This window comes from Balaenoptera acutorostrata, chromosome 3 (assembly GCF_949987535.1).
Source record: "Balaenoptera acutorostrata chromosome 3, mBalAcu1.1, whole genome shotgun sequence".
Taxonomy (NCBI): Eukaryota; Metazoa; Chordata; class Mammalia; order Artiodactyla; family Balaenopteridae; genus Balaenoptera; species Balaenoptera acutorostrata.
The window spans coordinates 74,651,271-74,671,772 of NC_080066.1; the positions used below are offsets into that span (position 1 = coordinate 74,651,271).

The 20,502-nt window shown below is 42.2% G+C and overlaps 1 protein-coding gene across 8 annotated transcripts in view; it reads right to left on the bottom strand.

Moving 5' to 3' along the window:
* Positions 1-20,502, bottom strand: part of TLN2 (talin 2) — a 446,766-nt gene that overhangs the window by 254,290 nt on the left and 171,974 nt on the right. For all 8 annotated transcript variants that reach the window (XM_057543407.1, XM_057543408.1, XM_057543401.1 and 5 more), the window contains one exon: positions 9,494-9,569. The gene's annotated coding sequence lies outside the window, so the exon portion shown is untranslated. The remainder of the gene's footprint in view (positions 1-9,493; positions 9,570-20,502) is intronic.

Sequence of the window (20,502 nt, forward strand, 5' to 3'; positions counted from 1 at the left end):
CGCCCCTCAGCTGTGACATCAAGAATTGTCTCCAGGTGGTGCCAAATGAAGGCAGAAGAGGATCATGCCCACTGGAGAATCTCTGCTGTCAAGGACAAACAACTCAGTTTCTTAAATAAATCACAAAGGGTGGGGCAGGGGCAGGGGGAGATGGAAGGGTAACCTATAGATTAAAAGGGGATTAGAAACATGTCAATCAATTGTAATGTATAAACCTTATTTGGATCTTGATTCAAAGAAATTAAAAAAAAAGACAGTTGAGGCAATTTAAACATTAATTTGATATTTAATGATATTAAGGAAATATTGGTAATTTTCATGTTTTTGGTGTGATACAGTTTCGTAGATTTGTTTTTAAGTCCTGTCTTTTAGGGACATATACTGAAATACTGACAGGAAAAAAATAAAGTAGCAAAGATGTGCTTCCAAGTAATTGGTGAGAGACAGAAAGGTATACGTCATATAAGACCAGATAGAATTAATCATCATTGAACGAGAGTGATGGGCACATAGTTCACTATACAGTTGTCTTCACTTTTGTATAGGTTTGGAAGTTTCCATAATAAAAAGGTATGAGTAAATCAATCTGGCAGGCAATTCCATTCCCATTCCTCTCAGTGAGCACATAAGCCCCAGAATGACCAGGAGAGGGATGTAAGAATTTACAGTTCCCTGGGCTTGTTCAGTTTCTAAATGCCTCTTGGGGTCCTATCTAGATGCTGAGAGTAATTCTATTGTTTACAACACGCCCTTAAACACAAGAGCCAACTACTTAGCTGCAAGCTCTTCCAATACTGGGAGAAAAGCCTGTGAGCTGTGTTGGACTGACCGGGCACTAGGATTCCGGCACCTAAGGTGGCATCTTCCCAATGGATGTTCTAGAGCAAGTTAGCCTATGAAGGATTTTTGCCTTGAATGCTGAGTGCAAAGCTGGCCCCCACGTAAGGCATCAAATATTACTCATCATGGAAGGAGCCCAAGTTCTGTGAGCTGCCCGGCCCACCTCAGACTTTCATTCTAGGTGAGAGAAAATAAATTTCTATCTTGTTTAACCCACTGCAGCTTATAATCTTTTCCACTATGCACAGCAAAACGTACACCAATTAACCCAGAAATAAATTCTCCTTTCTCTTGGAAGCCTACTCTACCCTACAAGAGACAGCTACTCCTTTCTCTGAACTGACTCTCTTTTCCTGCACATTTGTCACAGATGCCTCTTCATTTCGTTCTTCCCAGAAACTTGCAGCCCAAACATGACAATGTCATTATATGCTCCAGGGCCAGTTTTTATTTCTGTCCTTCCTAGTTCAGAGTATTGAAAGCGTTTCCTCTGAATCCAAGTTTCTGTGAACAGTGGCCACCAGAGAGGACGAGAGCCTCACTCCACACAGCTTGTCCCCCAGGCCTGCGTTAAACTCTCCAAAGGGACAGCAAAAGGAACCGAGAATCCTGTGTGACCCAGATGCCTGGAGCCGAAAGTTCTCCTGCAGTGGAGATTGAGTCATTCTTTACTCCTCAGAGGTAAACAAACGGAAGAATGATATAACGTACTTGGGGAATGTTTAGGATCAGGTAGTAAAAAAGACTTCTTAAATGTCACTTATTTCCTTCTCTTGATGAAGGGGTGGGTTCTATCCCAGTCTTCTAGAAACTACGTTTGTAGGCATGGAATACAACTTTGACCAAGATTTAAATTGTCCCAGCAGATTTTTTTCTCCCAAAACCACTTTTGCCCAAGTATCATTTGACTATACAACTGTGAAGATCAGTGATCTTTGTCTAATGGAACCAAAATTGTCTCATACAGATTACAACTCTGCTTAGCACTCTTTCCGACACTGACAATCAATCAATTGATAGAAAAATAACAAATTGCCAAGTCAGAGTTAATCACTGCAAGATGGTGGTAGTGTAATCTTGGACTGCGTATCACTATCTAATTTAAATGTGGAAATTCACCTTTGGTCACCACTGCAACAAGGTAAATTTTGACCCCTATCCATTCAGTCTCGATTTCACTAAGCTCAGATATCTCCTCTATAAATAAACGAGGGACAGCTCTAAAGACATCCCTTTCGTTCAATACTTATTTCGGGGCATAAATATAATAGGTCAAGATGTTTGGAGAATAAGCCTGCACTGAGTAGCCCAAGTCAATGCCATCACCTTGACCTAACAGAGGGAACAGGGAGGAACTCCATCCACAGCCACCGACACCTCAATGGGCTATGACATAGAAAGCAGACGACCAGCTCCGTGGTTGACAGTAGAGAGACTGCTGGTTCCACTGATAAGGCTTCACCTGGGGTCTGCTTAGTGAGGAAAGCAAGCAGCCCAGAGAAGGAAGAATGCCAACGCTGTGTGAGGGACCCAAGCTGCCGTCCATCTGGTCATTATCATAATAGTCATTCACTAAATACAGTTATACCAGAAGATTTATGAAGACCACGGCATTCTGAGAGAAAATAAAGTGTGTTCAAAGTACAACTTGATTGTGTCTCCAATCTTTCTAAAAATAACTACCAAAACATACCTTATATTAAGACAATCAAGCGCACCTGACTCACAGACAGATACTTGAGGCTCTAAGAAAACCCTTAGATCAACAACCACTGTTGACAAAGCACACTTCCAGTTTACCAGCAGGATTGAGTATGAAGCCCTCTTTCTCACTCCAAATTCACAAAGAGAACATTAAGTAGGGAAGCGCCTTCCCATTTCCAGTCATTCTGTATAAGGAGCCCCTGGCCACACAATGCACCCACAAGGGTGAGGCTGGAAAGTAAAGCAGAGCTGATTTTCCTAGAGCAGCAGGATTTTCTGGAGGGAAGACAGAGGTTTGTTGAAGAAAGCATGCAAAACATCACAGAGACAAGTCTTTTCTAACCTGTAAAACTACAGCTGGTACCATGCCCCCCAGCCTGTGCCAGGACCTAAGAAGCACTTCCCAGTGGAGACCTTGGAGGTCTTTCATTCACAGTCTCAACTTCATGGTATACGAAATGCCAAGGGGAACATCTGTTCTATGGGGCTGGTGCGAGGATTTCCACAGACACCAGGCCTCTAGTACCGAGGTGCCTAACCCTTCAGGTCCTCATTAGATAGTGGCTAATGATAAAGCCCAGGCTACTGCCCCTTCAGAGACCCCAGAGCCTGAAACTACTTTTCCAACAGCAGTAACAAACTTCTCCTGGCCACATCAGCACCAGCTCAGAGGCAGGCGGCACACTGAGAGATCTGTTCTGGCTGGAGAGTGGGGGTCTGTGTGAGTGAGATCTCCAAAAATAAAGTGGGTTCCCAGGAGGGATGGGAAGGCAGGGTCTAGGAGAGAAACTTGAGGCTGCATTCCAGACAGCTGGGGCCGTGTGAAAGGGAGAACCCACTCACACGTGCTCCGTGGAGGGGTCTAGGCATGAGGACGTCAGGCTTAGAGAGGAAGGAATATAACCCCACCACATAATCGGGCTGCCATGGGAACAGCAGCCCCCTAATTATAACGGAGTAAAGGCTGCTTCTTGGTTTTAACATTCGGAATTGAGTTATAGGTAAACCATGGAAGCCCTTACTGGGATTAAAGAACAGAATATAATTATTACCAACTCCGAGCATATAAAATTCAAAGGTACAGCTGCCCCAAATGGAAAGGTTGGGTGGGGGAGGATGGTAGACAAGAAATAGTGCCTCTAGGAGACAGAATAAGAATAGAAGAGGCTGCATGTGTCATCCGAGGTTACAGAGGGAGGATGAAAAGCATGAATCAGACGTAGGGAGGAAGGGAGATGGGGATGGTCAGAGCGAGCTAATGGCGATCACAAGACACCAAAAAACTGATTTTAAAACTGATAAAGGGAGAAATGGTGCTGTAAGCATGATATTTATACATGTGGAAATCACCAAAAAAGCAGCAGAAATGATCCACAGGGGGGAAAAAGTGGTTGCTTCTAAGAAGTAAGGCTAGTAAGGGAAGGAAGAGAGAGTGTAAGATACTTGTTCCTTTGCATTAGAAGCTTTTCTGTAGCATTTTCTATTTTTAGCCATTTGCATGCATTACTTAATTTTTTTTTTTTTTTTTTTTTTTGGTTAATGCAAGATCCTCTATAAGGCCATTGTTTAGATCACAGCAGTAGGATTTTTCTCAGCTTCTACTGGGCCTGATAGTGGTACGTGGAGAAGATTGCAGCTGGCCTCACAGTGTGTTTACTTTATTTTAATCTTAGTCAAGTCATGTTTAAACTCTACAAGTGCACAAGTCATTTTACAGTTCTGGAAAACTGTCCAATTCTGGACAGCTTGTTGTAAACGGAATAGAAAGGCTTTGATGGTCATTTTAGATCTTCAGAATATGGGGCTTCACAGCTACAAAAAAGAGTCATTTTTCAAGACACATGTTCTATAGGCACAAGTGTTCCAGAGCCTCTGAGTCCATGAAATCCAATCAATTCTTAGACAGCAAAGGCTCAAATCTTGAGTTCTCCAGGAGGGCTTTTTAACTTTGAAAGAAATTAACTGATGAGCGTAATTAGCCAAAAAGCTTAAGAAACAGCACATTCTACAACACCCATGGATTAAATTTAATTACGAAAAACAATCTGGAAATGGTTATTGTTGTTGTTCTGAAACATTTACCAAGTACAGACGGCAGAGGAAGGACCCCAGCACGTGTCTGGAAATCCTGACCAGTGAGATGACGCTAATTAGGACTCCCAGCCACTCAGGGAGCCCACAGGGGGTGGCAAGTGGCAATGCCTACAGTCGACAAGCAGAGGAACCTAGGGAATCCAGCTAATGGAGGACGGCAGGAAGACAAAAGTGCATAACAGATTACATTTTTAATGAAGAAAAGCAAGCACAGGAACAACTTATCTTCTCTGACATCATATAGCATTTAAGTTACAGATACAGAGTAACAAATAGCTATGTAGATCCTGCCTTGAATTTTACAGATTCAATACCCTCCCTAAACAACACTGGGAACTAAAAATTCCCAGAGGGCCAAAAATAATGTTTTTCATTTAAAATCGGTTTTAAAATATTTTTCTTACCAGCCTGCAGGGAAAATGGAGATAAGTTCAGATTACTGCATCTATGATCAAATCTGGAATATACCATGTGTCATTAAGTTAAACACCAAACAAATCGTTTATCATGTGCTCCCTTCCATCTACTCTCCATCAATCTCTCTCATCTCCCTCACATGCTTGCAATGCTTTAAAGCATCACGTTTATTCCTGAGAAGCGTGGCTGTCTCACATTCTTAATTGCTCATCCCTACAACATCTCACCCAGTATGGCCTGGCCTTCTGAGAGGCTCAGAACATGACTGATTGATTACACTGTTCATTTCTTTAAATTTTATTCAGACTTGGACTGGCCCAGATCCCTTAAAGCAATTCTACTTCCTCTAGTTTATGTCAAAATAAAAGTTCCTCGAGCATTTATTCATGACTTGAGGCACTTCCAGAAATGTCAACATTTCAGATCATCTCTCATATTCCTATACATTTAAGATAAATGTTTCTGTTGTCACCATTGTTGTTTGATAGAGCTTTTCCAAAAACAAACAAAAAGGCAGTGAAATAAACATCCCTAGGGTAGAAGCAACCCAATTGAAGCATACAAATCAGGCAGTAAACCAAGTGTTGGCCGCAAAGGAAACCATAAACAAGACGAAAAGACAACTCTTTGAATGGGAGAAGATATTTGCAAATGAAGCAAATGACAAAGGGTTAATCTCCAAAATATGCAAGCAGCTCATGCAGCTCAATATCAAAAGAACAAACAACGCAATCCAAAAGTGGGCATAAGACCTAAATAGACATTTCTCCAAAGAAGATATACAGATTGCCAACAAACACATGAAAGGATGCACAACGCCACTAATCATTAGAGAAATGCAAATCAAAACTACAATGAGGTATCACCTCACACCTGTCAGAATGGCCATCATCAAAAAATCTACAAACAATAAATGCTGGAGAGGGTGTGGAGAAAAGGGAACCCTCTTGCTCTGTTGGTGGGAATGTAAATTGATACAGCCACTATGGGGAACAGTATGGAGGTTGCTTAAAAAACTAAAATTAGAACTACCATATGACCCAGCAATCCCACTACGGGACACGTACCCTGAGAAAACCATAATTCAAAAAGAGTCATGCACCACAATGTTCATTGCAGCACTATTTACAATAGCCAGGACATGGAAGCAACCTAAGTGTCCATCGACAGATGAATGGATAAAGAAGATGTGGCACATATATACAATGGGATATTACTCAGCCATAAAAAGAAACAAAATTGAGTTATCTGTAGTGAGGTGGATGGACCTCGAATCTGTCATACAGAGTGAAATCAGAAAGAGAAACACAAATACCATATGCTAACATATATATATATATGGACTCTAAAAAAAAAAATGGTTCTGAAGAACCTGGGGCAGGACAGGAATAAAGACGCAGACGTAGAGAATGGACTTGAGGACACGGGGCAGGGGAAGGGTAAGCCGGGAGGAAGTGAGAGAGTGGCAAGGACATATATACACTACCAGATGTAAAATAGATAGCTACTGGGAAGCAGTTGCATAGCACAGGGAGATCAGCTCGGTGCTTTGTGACCACCTAGAGGTATGGGACAGGGAGGGTGGGAGGGAGATGCAAGAGGGAGGGGATATGGGGATATATGTATACATATAGCCGATTCACTTTGTTATACAGCAGAAACTAACACACCATTGTAAAGCAATTATACTCCAATAAAGATTTTTTTAAAAATACATGGAAATATGAGTAAAGAGAAAATTATACTTTGGGAATACAATATGAATTTGTGTTAAAAAAAAAAAAAGTGTTGGGTTGACAGAAGGGAAAACAACAAGTTAAGCCTGTCAAATTTCATTTAAGTTTCCCAGAAAATAGGAATGTTAAAACACAGGAAAGCCAGACATCACTGAGGGAGGAGTTCAAAAGGACTGAACCACCATGTTGCAGTCAACAAAGACCACGGTTAACTTCACAGAACTTTTGAAGCAGTCAGGGTTAGGCAGGCATCTTAAACTATGTGGAACTGTTGCTCCTCCTTCCTCACGTTATTTCACTGTCCTAATAATTCAGTCCATTATTGCCTCTGTCCTCTACCCATTCTACCCCTCCAACACATCCCCACACTCCAAGGAGAAGTAAACAGGAAGCACACTCATCCATTCTCTATAGACCCATGGCATAAGAATACACTTGGTATGCTGTTTTTGGATATGAAATATGAAATCTATGGGAAAGGTATATATCTGACGTGTTTCCTGTCCACAGTGCCTAGGCCCTTTAGCTAGACTGGCCCGCCTAGTGCTGTCTGCAGATCCTCAAAAGACAATGTCCATGGACTTCCCTGGTGGCACAGTGGTTAAGAATCTGCCTGCCAATGCAGGGGACACAGGTTCGAGCCCTGGTCCGGGAAGATCCCACATGCCGCGGAGCAACTAAGCCCGTGTGTCACAACTGCTGACCCTGCGCTCTAGAGCCTGCGAGCCACAACTGCTGAAGCCCACGTGCCTAGAGCCCGTGCTCCGCAACAAGAGAAGCCACCAGTGAGAAGCCCGCGCACCACAGCGAAGAGTAGCCCCCGCTCACCGCAACTAGAGAAAGCCCACACGCAGCAACGAAGACGCACACAGCCAAAAATAAAAAATTAAAAAAAAAAAAAACCAACAACATCCATGCCAAGACACCCAGAAGATTCCAGGGCAGGACAGCTCCTTTACTCTCTCCTATCCTGTACATATCTGATCCCACTGCCCTCAGCTCATAACTCTTGACCATGTACTTGACCCCTACCCATCTTTGCACTCCTCACACTTGGCATTTGCAATTGTGTCCAGAGTTAGACATTCAGCCCTTCTCACCCCTAGCTCTCAGCATCCCCACATGGCAGACAGACACTAATCTGTCAAACACCACCTGGCCAGAGGCTGCCCACAGTGGTATAAAGGGAGGATTCTATATGTTTTTATCAGAGCTCAACACACTGTCAAGTTTCATTTTAACACTGACTGCAAGGTGGCTCACAGCTAAATTTAACGTTCACATGGAAGAGCCATTTTTATTTGGGTTTTCCAGCACAACAATCCCTTGTCTTTTGTTTGACCTCTGACTTCTCTGTGTTCAACCATGCCAGCTGTCACAGTATTTTCTGGAAATAACCGATGTATAAGTAGAGTATATTTCTTTCCTGCTTCAGAGGAATGACACAGTTTTAGAGGTAGAGGAGCCCTCATCAGTCATGCACCCCAATATTTCCCAAACACCAGTCCCCAGGCCAGCGCTAGTTCATGGCTAACGGTCCGTGGTCACCAGAGCAACAAGAAAGAGGAAGGAAATGAAGAGTTTTTCACAACGCTAAACACATACAATCGAAAGACAAATTCACGACATTCTTACATTTTTAGTATTAAAGTATTTCTTCTTTCATGAAATGATGTTAGTACATGGTAGTTATTAGGGTGGCCAAAAAGTTCGTTCCGGTTTTTCTGTAAGATGTTACGGAAAAACCGGAACAAACTTTTTGGCCAACCTTTTTTTTTTTTTTTAAATCTTAATGAAAAATCCTAAACACAAAATAGAGAGATTACCATATAAATAAACAGAGAACTCTCATGCACTATCCAGCTTCAACAATCACCAGCTTTGTTTACGTACAGCCCAAAAAATCTAGTAAAGACTGGTCCTAAATTTTTTGTTTCTGTTCCACAAAACCTAAAAGTGTGGGAATGACATGGCTGGGCCAACCTCTTACATTTTACAGATAAGGACTTGGAGACTAACAGAGATTAACCTCTCCCCACTTGCACAGCTGGTCAAGAACAGAACTGATACGTCTGGTGCGCCATGACACGGTTTTGGAGGGAAGGAGCATGAACCAATTCCTTTTAACCTGTCAGACTTTAACTGAGGCACAGCCAAGACCTGCAGAAGAGCGCCTTTTGTCTCTGCCCAGGGCACTTCATACACACTACTTGGGTGCAAGCAGCCACAACCAGGACAACCAGATGGGGAAAACCAATAATCTGTAACCAAAGTTTACTTCATCTCATGCTTTAGCAATTGTGTATCAACCCTGGAGAGCTCCAGGAACTACCAAATGGTTTTAGGACAAAGATTACTGGAAGCTTCTACATTAATTCCTCATCTAGCCCTTCCCTCCCCACCCCAAAAATTATGAGGCAAACATATGGAATGAATGAGAATTCACGCAATAAGTTAAAAAAACAGCTACTCATCCCCTCTTCTAGGCCTTCCCCTCCCCCCCCGACCAAACTACCAGGTGGAAAAAAATCACACAGCAGTGGAAGTAATAACACCAGGAAGCTACACTCCTGTCTCACAGAACTGTGGTAAAAAAAATCAAACAAGACAGTATGAAGTGACAATGTTTTAACGCTCTGTAAAACTTTACCAATGCAAGAGGGTGGCCAATGGATAATAAAATATTTTTTTAAAGGACTCACCTAAATTCTCAGTTTATGTAGAGTCGATTTCCCTGAAGATGTCCTGAAGCATCTGAGAAGACTTCAGCAGCAATACCTAAAACAATAATAAAAATCATCAGAATCAAGTAATGTTATAGACATCAGTTTTCAAAAAAAAAAAAAAATCTCAATCTATACATTTGGTCATTTCCCTCACACTAAGCGTGAAAGGAAATAACTCAGGAAACAATGAATTTCCGCTGCAACACATGGGCTAGGAATTTTCTTCACCAACAGGGAATTGAGGTCCCAAGACACTTATTTTGAAAACCAAAATTATGTTACAGTTGAAGCAAAACCGCATTATTCTCTTCCCTGTGATAGGAATGCTTAAAGGCTTTGAATTTAAACAAAGATGAAATATATACATCCTCCTTCCTGCCCCCACCTATATTTAAAACAAAAATTACTGGTACTGCACTCTGATTCTTTTTAAAAATCAGCATCCATGAGCTCTTGTCTTATTCACTTTTTTCCTCCTTAGTTGCTGTAACCCATCTGTGAAGTGGTGTCTTCTTGTTTCAACTGTTCCCATCTCGTTCACAGTTTTCTGAGGCACTGATAACTAAGCATTTAGCAGCTTATTCATGCAAACCCAATTTGAAGCAGAGAAGCACCATAATTGCAGAAGCAAACAAAATGGGCCAGCCACAACTAAACAATGATCTGACTAACAACATATATATGAACCCATGAAACAATAAACATGCAGCTATAGAACCAAGTATTCATATGAAACAGACCAAGTACATGTAATCTAATCTGGGTAGGTATGTGAGACTGGTTAATAAATGATGATGGTCAGCTATTTAGGAGGAGGGAAAAATCTAACACTCTCTCTCTACTTAAAGAGAATAAACTCAAAATAGAATCAAATGAGTACTAGAAAAATATACAGATGAATGTTTTATAATACAGAAATAGGAAAGGCCTTTTTAAACATGACATCAAAATGTGAAACTCCAGGACTGAGACATTCGGCTGACAACATTTTTAAAATCTCAAATACACAAAAGGCAAAAACAAATCAAAAATAAAAACAAAGAACAAACAAATCTAGATACTTTGGTCAAAAGATAAAATAAGAAACTAAGTAAAATATTCATAAAAGAGACATATGAAAGGTTGCTATCCTTATGCGAAAATGTCTTAAAAGTCAGTATGGAAATTAATACGCCACCTCAAAACGGACAAAGCAAATTAATGAACTTCCCACGAGAATAGAATAGTAATAAACATATGAAAAGATACTCAACTATACTAACAATGGAAAAATTGTTTTAGAAAACCTAGCTCTTATTTTTTACCTGTCAGGTTGGTAACAATGCCCAAGACTGACAGTAGCTGTTGTTATGGGCCTAGCTCGTGATGTAGCTGCTTTGGCAACTATGTCAGCATGTAAGATAGCACACACTGTGATACAGCAATCCTTCTCTAAGAATTTACTCAAAGTAGATTCTTGTGAAAGTGGAAAAATGGATATACATAGCATGTTTATAATCATTGGGGGCAGGGAGTGGGGAGTAAATATCCTAAAGGCCCACAAATAGATGAGGTCAAGTAAACAAGTTTTTATTAACATTTACTGATATGAGAATATCATATCAGTGAATAAAACAGGTAAATGGCCTGTTTTACCTGTGAATAAAACAGGTAAATGACCATGCAAAGTATGATACCATTTCTGCGTGTGCACGTGTGTTGCTGGATGTCCTTATACATGTCTAGAAGGATGTTTGTTTAAATAGTTATGGTTGCCCCTGACTATCCAAATTATAAAAAATTTTTGCTTTTCTTATACTGTTTGAATTTCATATAATGAGCATGAATTATTTTTCCAAAGAACACAGTGGAGCTGCTTTTTAATCTCATGCTGGAGTGTAAAGTAATACATTGCATAGATTTCTACTTTCCTTTTGTCACCTTCTCTCTCCTCGTTTAGTGACATTTGTGTCACACGTGTGCTTGCTGTGATTAGAGAGGTCCCTTTCTCCTCTCTGGTTCCTGTTCATTCCTGAGGGCCACTTCGTCCTTGCCTTTAGTTCCTAAGACACACCTGTATCCTTATTATAAATCTCTTGTTTTTACTTAAGCTAGCTCAAGTGAGCTTGTTACTTGTGAGCAAAGGCACACCATGTAATAGTGTTGCTTTTTATTTCCCACCTTCTCAATCATCCCATTCCATCTGAAAACACAACAGTAAATCTTGTAGTCACATGAATGAAGACTTATCGTATACAATGTCATGTATTATTTATGACCTACAGCCGAAGGAACTGAAGCAAGCAGCTCAAAACTAGTATAACAAAGGCAAAAATAGGACTTCAAGAGACAGGGGGGTTTGTTCCTGACTTATATGAGAACTGATGAAAAGACTATTTGAATAAGAATAAAAACAAAGGGGACATATTTGTCCAGATGGGCCACTTCTATGGTAAAAATAGTCTCCATTATCATGTTTTAACCACTCTGCAGATTTATTTTTATTGGGTTATATTTATATATGAAGAGCTTTTTTTTTTCTACTTAGACTTGAAAATATAGAAATGTATTCCCAATAATGGGCCCATTATGTTCAATTTATCTCCAGCAAACAAATTTACTTTTCTCCTTGCCCTATTTTTAAAGGTTCAGAAGTTCCATATAATACACGAATCCTCATAATACCATAATTACAAACCTGGCTAAAAAGCCACAAATATACAAATCCCTTTTAGAGGTGTGTTAGATGTCAAATACAAATCTAATTAATCTCCCTTCATCTCCTGAAGGCTCCTTCTCCCCCCCAAAACTTTCCCTAGAAGATAGAAAGAGGACAAGAACGACTATCCAGTTTTTTTTTGTTTTTTGTTTTTAATTTATTTATTTTATTTATGGCTGTGTTGGGTCTTCGCTTCTGTGCGAGGGCCCTCTCCAGTCGCGGCAAGCGGGGGCCACTCCTCATCGCGGTGCGCGGGCCTCTCATCATCGCGGCCCCTCCCGTTGCTGAGCACAGGCTCCAGTCGCGCAGGCTCAGCAATTGTGGCTCATGGGCCCAGCTGCTCCGCGGCATGTGGGACCCTCCCAGGGTCCCACAGGGCTCGAACCCGCGTACCCTGCATTGGCAGGCAGACTCTCAACCACTGCGCCACCAGGGAAGCCCCCACTATCCAGTTTTAAAGATGAGCAATCTAAGACTTAACTAAGTATCTGTGCCTCCAGGGCATAACTCAAACCCACAGGCCACCCAGTGCCAGCTGCTGGCCTCTGTTCTGAGCCCTCCTCAGGGCAGGGGCACCTTTCTAAATAGATAGAAAGGGGAGCCAGGTAAATCCACATTTGAGGCTGAGATGCATTAGGATTTATGACACCGAACACTGCATTTAAGGGAAGCAACAGCACAGTGGTTTAAAGTAAAGTGATTGATCCTGGTTCTGTCATTTATTAGTTGTTTGGCCTCGGTGTGCCTCAGTTTCTTCCTCTGTAATAATGCCCAGAAAAAGGGCCGTTGTGAGGATTAAAGGTGGTGATACATCTAAAGCAATGAGTAATGCTCAAGAGTCAAACATGGTCTTGCTTGAGCTCCAGCTCAGCAGAAGCTGTGATAGTAACTGCCCACAGGTAGAAACTCATAGTTGCCTGATCAGGGAGCAAGGTCCCTAGAGAGAAACCTGGAACAGAATATGTCTCTATGTAGGACACTTACCTATTCAAAATGCTTATTTTGAATAAGACATGAATAAGACCCTTCCAATTAAACAGAAACTTATGTTAAAGGTACCAGGAGCCTGTTATTTCAAGGAACGTTGCCTTCAAGCAGCCTTCTCTGGATCCTATGATAAATCACTTGGCAGCTCCCACGTTCTACCTCTTCTGGAGTATTTTGAGAGGCATATGTAGATGTGACCAAAAAGCAGCAAAAGCTGCTGGCTCAAATGCTTGCCACCAGTAGCAGGACTTAACTGTTTTTGCATCCTGGACCACTTCCTACTTCCTTGAGGAAGCTTACACACACCTCTCCAAGTCCCAGGCCACTCGTCACCAGAGCAGAGATAGTAATACTTAGATATTTCAGATGGAGAAATGAAATTAAAATGGATGGGTGAAGTTCCTAACACAGTGCCTGGAGCCCAGTTAAGTGTCCAGTAAATGGTACATCTGTAATTGATTATCATCTGAACAGCATTAAAGAAGCAAAACACATTAAGTAATCTGAGAGAGACTCTACACGGCAATTTTTCACCATGAGAGTTTTATGGCCTCTTTGTTTTCCACATCTCCCTTGACGAAATCCCCACAGGAAGGCGGGGCCACGTTGGAGGGGATGTGAGGAGGCAAGGGGGTCTCAAGCCATGAAGGGCCTGCACAATGCATATGGCTGAAATCGCACTATGTGGTCAGACCCCAAGCAGCCGAGAACACATCTGTCCTAAGATTTCATTAAAAGATGCATAACAGTGTAACATGACACTCAAACTTTGTCCGGTACCATCTATATGAGCATAAACATCAGAAGATGGGCCTGTATGGGCAACCATCCCAAGTGCTTGAATAAGGTAAGACCAAGCAAAGCAGCAGGAAATCCACTAGATTCTAGCCAAACATGAGTAGAATATACTACTCTTAGCTTGAAGTTATCACTAACATTTGACACATTTATTACTAATTGTTTAAAAACAAAATCCAAGAAGAAAGAAACCAAGTAATTTTTCAGTAGCCATAAAATAGAGACAGGAAGAGCCAAAGAGAGAAAAGAGGACGAATTGTGAAAACAAAATTCTTCCAACTTCCTCCAACTTCTACCACTTGGCAAGGATTATTCTTTTCTTCTCTGAAACCCCGAGAACATTTTCACTGAAAGCACAGCTCAATGATTAGAGTCCAGCTCTACTGTGTCAGAAGGTATCTGCCTCCAGGGGGAAATGTCCAATTCTCTTTTCATGGCTTCCCCTGGCTGACTTTCCGCTAGAGGCTGGGTCCTGGGGTCAAAGGAAACTCAATAAAGCCAAGCTCCAAGCACCAATGCCCAAGGCCTTCAGAGATGAGGAATGATACATGGCCTTGTCCTCTGCAGGCAGAAAGGCTCCAGAAATCCCTCTGTATGCCTCTAAAAGCAGCATTCCAGCAAACTAGAAACTAAGAGGTGTTACATGCAAAAAAAAAAAAAAAAATTCTTAATATAAATGTGTGAAATGCTGGTTTAAACCAAATTAAGGAGTTCTGCTAAGGCAGAACAATTTGGACACTTTAATGTACTAATGTGGATTATAAATAAGTGGCCCCAACCTTATTTGTACACAGATCCCTTTACCTTTGTGGTCTACGTCTTGGTACAAGTGCCCCAGGCAACAGCTTGGAAAATAATGTTAAAATTAGTCCTTTTATGCAAATGACTACTGAAGGCTCACTCTGCCCCACCACACTCAGCAATGACATGACCAGGCACCACTCCCCTAAAGATCAGTTCACAGTGCGAACGATATTAATGCAAAGTAGTGTGAAACTCGTGTTTACTAGGAGGGCTAGGGAAGTGCTCTAATTACACTGCTTTACCTCCTTCAGTCTTTAGATGCTTTTCACAACTGGACAACTTGAGAGATGCCCTGAATTCCCTGTGGTTCTACAATTCACTGTTCCCCTTCTCTCACTTATATGCATGTGTCTTTATGTAAAAGTATCAATAAAACTAAATTAGTAACGCGAGTAGCTAGAATGTAAGCTTCACAAGAACAGGGACTCTCCTTGGTCCATAGCTATTCCCCCAGCCCTTGAACAGTGCAGGTACAAGGATGTCCCACAAACATTTGACTATCTGAATAAAGTAATGAATAAATAAGCTTACGTAAGTGTATCATGAACTCATTTTACAAACTGGCCAAAAGACACACTCTACAGCTTTATGTTAAACTGACTTTGAAATGCTCACTCTCAAACAATTTCCTATTTCTTTTTTCTCAAAAAAAGTATGTTTTGCCCATTTTATTCCCACGATTATCTCCCATCCTTTGCACCCCCCTCCACACCCCCCCCCAAAAGGAATATTTTTCCTTTGACTTTTGGGTTAGAAGGAACTTCAATATTATGAACTTAATGTTTAAAATAACCCTGAGATGTTGCAACATCTTCAAATGAACACATAAAAATTTAAATGTTTTCGCTAAACCCAATTCACTATGACAAAATAAGACAAGGCATTTAAAAAAAACTTTAACAACTTTTTTTTTTTTTTTTTTTTTTTAAGGGGACGAAGAGGAAAGAGCAGGAAAGGAGTGTTTCAGTTCCTCCTTGGTCATTCACAAAATTATTGGTAAATTGACTAGACCCTTCCCACCCCCATTCCTCCTACAAAGCTGTTAATGCCAGGGTGCTCCTATCTGGTAATTCCCAACTTTCAGCTGGGCTATAGTCCCATCTCTTGCAGCAGCCCTGCCCAGGGCCACCTGCGGGCCAACCCTCCTCCACCCGAGAATAAACCATCCAGGACAGTCATTTGAGTCTGTCCTCAGCTCCCCAACTGCAGGAATCTCCGGCTTCCTCACCCCCCGCCTCACCTGTCCTGGGAATCAGTGCCCCAGCACCACCGAGCCCACACTCCTCCTGGAACCCTGCACCCTCTGCACTGCTTCCCCTGCAGTGGTCTTTGACCTCCTGTCTTCCACGCTTACAATGGCCTCCCCACACCCCTAAGTCACCTGGCACCCCATCAAGTTCTACCTACTCCGGGGAGGCTTCACAGACCACATCTTTATTTCAACTTAATATGGTAAATGTAAAAACAATCTATTTAAGTGTCTGTAGTCCACACTAGACTGTGAGCTCCCAGAGGGCAGGAGCTATGGCTCCCCCCAGAGTTCTCACCTCAGATCAGAGCTCAGTTCGTAATACCCATTACATGCTCAGTAGGTATCTGAAGAATTAATGAACATAAGTTGTATGATTGATTAATAACTTTGAGACACCAGGGATGAGAGCAGGGGACTTTAAGAGGCTGGGGTACAACAGCAGGGTCAGGATGGAGTCAGGGGTATGTGTGTGTATGTGGGTACATGCACACCCGCACTGAAGAGAAGGGGCTGCCTCATTCCATAAGCCTCCTTCCTGGTTCTTCAAGGTCAAGGTTCCAGTTAAACCCCACCACCGCCCCCCCCACCCCGCCCCTGCTTTCCTCTTTTAGTCCCAGGGATTGGCCGATGACTCACTCTCCTGCCACAAACATAGTGTCTTTGAGTCAACGTCTCTCCTGTTTGGCTTGGTGTCAATGAAGGAACTACACCATTTCATAATTATGCCTTTTTTCCCATCCCGAAGCAAACAAAGGCTTTGAGGTTTAACGATTAGAGAAGAGTATAAGAAGATTCCCCCTCCTATAAGCTATTCCCCATCTTAACCCCTAAAGACCATCTCTTATGCTCACTCCAGCTTGGACCCTGTGGGAGAGCGCAGAGTCACACAGGCACCAACGATGCAACCTGATGCACATGGAGAGGCAAGTGTTATTCATCAACCAGCAGAGCATTTCTTTTAGGAAGATGAGGTGAGAGGCTGCAGCAAAGAGAGCAAAAAGATTCACCCATACAGCGGAATATTGTTCAGCACTAAAAAGAAATGAGCTCTCAAGCCATGAAAAGACATCAAGGGACATTCAATGCGTATTATGAGTGAAAAGTCAATCTGAAAAGGCTACGTCCTGCATGATTCCAACCAAATGACATTCTAGAAAAGGCAAAACTACGGAGACAATAAAAAGATCAGTGGTGGCTAGGGGTTGGGAGGAGAGAGGGATGAATAGGTGGAGCACAGAGGATTTTTAGGGCAGTGAAACTACTCTGTGTTATACTCAATGGTGGACACATGTCATTATACATTTGTCAAAACTGACAGAACATACAACACCAAGAGTGAACCCTAATGCAAAGTATGAACCTTGGGTGATTATGATGTGTCAACGTAGGTTCATCAATTGTAACAAATGTACCCTCTGGTGAGGGGTGTTGATAATGGGGGAGGCTGTGTATGCGTGTGGACAGTGGGTATGTGGGAACTGCTTACTGTCTGCCCGATTTTGCTGTGAACCTAAAAGTACTCTAAAAATATAAAGTCTATGAAAGTAAAAGTAAAATGAGCAAGAAGAAAAGGGTGAGACATGGTATCACAAATTCCCCCCAGGCACTGAAGCCAGGGACACTCCTATGGCAGAGCCTGGGGAGAGGTTTAGAGTGAGACAAGGTGGGCTTGGCCCATAGAAGCAGTGATGGAGGATCTGGGCTCCACTGGCCAGCTGGACATCACCTGCACATAGCAGAGGCTGCTACGTGAACCAGGGCTGTCCTACACAGCGCTCCAACCTGCTAGAAGTGACCCTGAGAAAGCATCCTCTCCCACTCTTATTCTCACTGCCACCACAACCTTCAATTTGAGGGCTACTCTTCCAACACCAGCTCCTCAAGAACTTCTTCTGTACTGAAATCATTCAATTGAAGAACACAAAGAGAGAATACTACTTCTTCAAGTAAGTAAACCATCTAATTTCCCGTGCCAATGAAAAACCCTTCCACTACCATGGAATATCCCAGGGCTGCCGCCAGGAGAAGGGATAGCCTTCCTATATAGGAGACATGTTAAACTCCTATGAACTCCCATAACGGCTCATTCCTCCAGCCCTCAAAGCCTGGTTGTCCAGGTGCGCTGAGCCAACATATGACACCATGAAAGTGACAGGAAGAATAAAGGTGCAAAGTGGAATTTCATGAGCTTGTGGGCAACTTAGAATAGGTATTACAGACAATAAGATGGGGCCCTTCGGGAGGATGGTTGGCTAATCAAGAACAAGTTAGCTACTCAGGTATACATAATGCGGAAATCAGGGACACACTGTTTTATAAATAAGAACTTGTCATCCCTTGGCTCTGATTAGTAGCTACTGTAATCCCTCAAAATTCATTTTTCCAAAGTAATATTTCATATTACTCATATCTCTTACTACGTGAGATCTGGTCTTCACGAATGGCCACCTGATACATTTTTCCAAAAGGCTAAATCCGTCCAATCTTTGCTCCACTGGCCAAAGATTCTCCTTTATGTATTCGTTTTGGTACATTTCATTAAAACTAAATACCCCACAACAAACAGTTCTTTTGTCACTGAAATTTCTTCCTCCTCGTAGAACATTTTGAAAATTAATCCTCCTGAGCCATATGTGTCCTCCTTTCTGTCCCTGATCTGTCATTCCAAGTTCCCCCTTTCCCAAGCAGCCTTCCTTCCCATGTGGTTTCCCCTGCTCTTGCTGCCCTCTCAGTTTTCATGGGTCTTGGAAGATTTCTCTGCATAATTTGGCAATTCATTATATTGTATTCCTTCTAATTCTGGTTCCACAAGTTTCTACAACTCCAATAGGTAAGATACCCTCAAGTGGCCAGCATGGAGACTGGTGCCGAGCCGCCCAAGGCCAGTGGCATCCTGGTTCCCTTTCACTCATGCCGAGTGCGTATGGGCAGTGTGGGTCCTCCAAGCCTCACCTGACTCCTCTGTGAAAGGCAGAAGGGAAACCTCCTTCACAAGCCAACCTAAGGACCACATAAGCATAAGGCCTGGGGTAAAACACGCCTGCAGCCAACACTGACTTTCTTCTCCTCCGCGTGTATGATCTCTGGGCTCTGGAACTAGAATAAAATCTCTCTAAGGGCAAGATCAGGACTCGCACCTTTCCTGTATTTCTTCAAGGCATTTTCACACAAAGGAATGTCCAGTAGATGGTTTTCAAGTGATGTTTTCGAGTTAATGGCCATTATTTTTGGATAATAGAATCTCAGAGTTTTCTTTACAACCTCATACACCATCTAAAACCCTAAAGCTTTCTATTAAAAATTTCAAATAGCTAATAAAGAGAATAATGAACCCCTAAAGTACTCACCACTCAGCTCCAACAATTATCAATTCATAGTCACTCTCATTTCATCCAAACCCCCTCTTACTTCCTTGTGCCAATCTCCCTCACTGGAGATTATTTTGAAGCAATACCAGCTATCATCCCATTTCAATATAAGTATTTTATAAAACTAGAATTTTTAAATAAGAATGCTTAATAAAGCTGTTTTCACTTAGAAAAAATAAAAAGTCTAGGCTTATCCAATAACATTACGGCCATCTCGTTCTCTCTGTCCCCACTGCACAGAGTAAGATATAGATGACCCGAGACAGACTCAGCAGGCCTGAGTTATGACTCTTGGCAGCACAGGAGCTGTCTGGGTGACTGTGGGTGGGACAGCCCCAGGGCCCCTCCCACTAGACCTCTGCTCCCAAGGAGGAAATCAGAACGGGAGGGATCTGATGCTCACAGCTCACTTGCTTGGGCACAGCTAGGACTTTCTCCTTCCCTTCTCCGTTTTTCTGTTATCCCCAGCACCAGCCTCACTTCCAGGAGTAACCTAGCCTCTACCTGCCCTTTGCCAAAAACAGAATTAGTAAGTATACAGTATTCAGATAGCAAAGTCTTCTCCAGGAACAAGAGAAAAGATTAAAAAAAAAAAAAAATCACTCCGTTATCTGTTTTTAATTCAATCTCTCAAATAAAAAACAAAAAATATAAAGCAGTATCCTGCTTGACTTCTATACTGGTCTCTGCCCTTATGGAACAAGTAAAAGCAATTCTCATGCTCCCTCCCTGCCCTTGGGTGAGATTAACCAGCCTGTCTACAGAAATGACCCGCTAAAAACCTCTGATGCAGGTAGCCAGAGGCCTTTGGAGAAGGCATGACTCCCCCAGAGGGTCCACTGCTGTCCCCTCTAAGGTAACTGTGAAATCACTTGAAATTCTTTTGGACCAAATCGTAATTGAAATATAAAACTACTCACATAATCGTGCAAATTATCTACCTCACTGTGGACTTTGTTTCTCTCTACCTATCATAGCTACTAGCCATTCGTGACCAGTGAGCACTTGATATGTGGCTAATCCAAACCGAGACCTGCAATGAGTATAAAGTCCACCGATTTTGAAGGCAAAAAGAATA